The sequence below is a fragment of the Echinops telfairi genome, unplaced genomic scaffold, assembly GCF_000313985.2.
Source record: "Echinops telfairi isolate 266 unplaced genomic scaffold, ASM31398v2 ScPeMD7_1;HRSCAF=3_0, whole genome shotgun sequence".
NCBI classification, from domain to species: Eukaryota; Metazoa; Chordata; class Mammalia; order Afrosoricida; family Tenrecidae; genus Echinops; species Echinops telfairi.
The window spans coordinates 34,687,431-34,688,620 of NW_022103896.1; positions in this window are offsets into that span (position 1 = coordinate 34,687,431).

The window sequence follows — 1,190 nt, forward strand, 5'->3', positions numbered from 1 at the left end:
AAAAATGAAGAATGCATGTTAACTTTAATTGAAAACCTTTTCAACATCTACAGAGATAATACAATTTTTCTCCTTAAATCTTTTAATACTATATTTTATAATAAACTATCCTTAATTCCTGAAATTAACTCCCCTTGATCATGAAGTATTATTTGCTAAATTGTGTATCGTATCTTATTTAGGATATTCGCATCCTTATCTGTTCTCGTTTGTGATCTCCGAGGAGCTTTGTTACCAATTTTATTTTATGTCCTAAAAAGAGTTTGGAAAGTTCTTTTTTTTCCTGTGCTCTGGAACAGTTTAAGCGGTACTTTAATCGTTTCAGTGAAATTGGCTTGGTGGATGGTTGGGAAGATCTTGGACAAACTTTTAGCACTTTCTATGTTAATTGGTACAGGTAGGTTTTCTCTCACAAATGGCCTTCCCCTAGTTTTCAAATTTATCTGCCCACAGTGGATCAGATTCTCTCTCCCTCCCTTAGTATTCCTTGCTTGTGTGTCAGACTTACTTCTTTATACAAGAGCTAATAGTCCACCTGGTATTTAAAGAGCTTTTAGCTGTTTCCCCCTGAAGTGTTTTGCCTTGACTGCCTCTATCACTTGTTTTCTGATTATTTCCACCTTAATAAACGTTCTCCTTTTTTGCTTTCCTTAAGTGTACTTTGTCATTCTTTCTCTCACTTAAGTTCGGCATTTTATTTCATTTGTTTATTTCTTTCGGCCACTGATGTGAGGTTCAATGCGTCGGAATTTTCAAGCACGACTGAAATGCAACCCCCCAGATGCACTGGTGATGTCATCGCAGTTCCTTCTGATTTCCTCTGCAACGACGACGTAAACCCCAACTGCTGTGGGGTCAAGTCCAACTCAGTCACTGGTCTCTTGACCTAATTACATATCAAAGTGTTAGGTTTGGGGCTTTTATTTTCCATCTCAATAGGCTGTCTTATGTGGATGGTAGTTCTGTTTTCTGAGTCTTACTAATTTCCATTCTTTTGACATCAAAATGTCAGAATGATGTCTATATTACATCTGGTTTGAGCATCGTTTTCTTTTCATGCTCTTCAACGTACCAGCATTTTTTAAGGGCGTGTTTTTAGGAAGCAGATTTTAATCATCCTGAGGTTTATGTGACTGACCTTTTGTACAGCACTTTGTCAGTGCTCCAGTGTTCGTACAGAAGAAAACAAA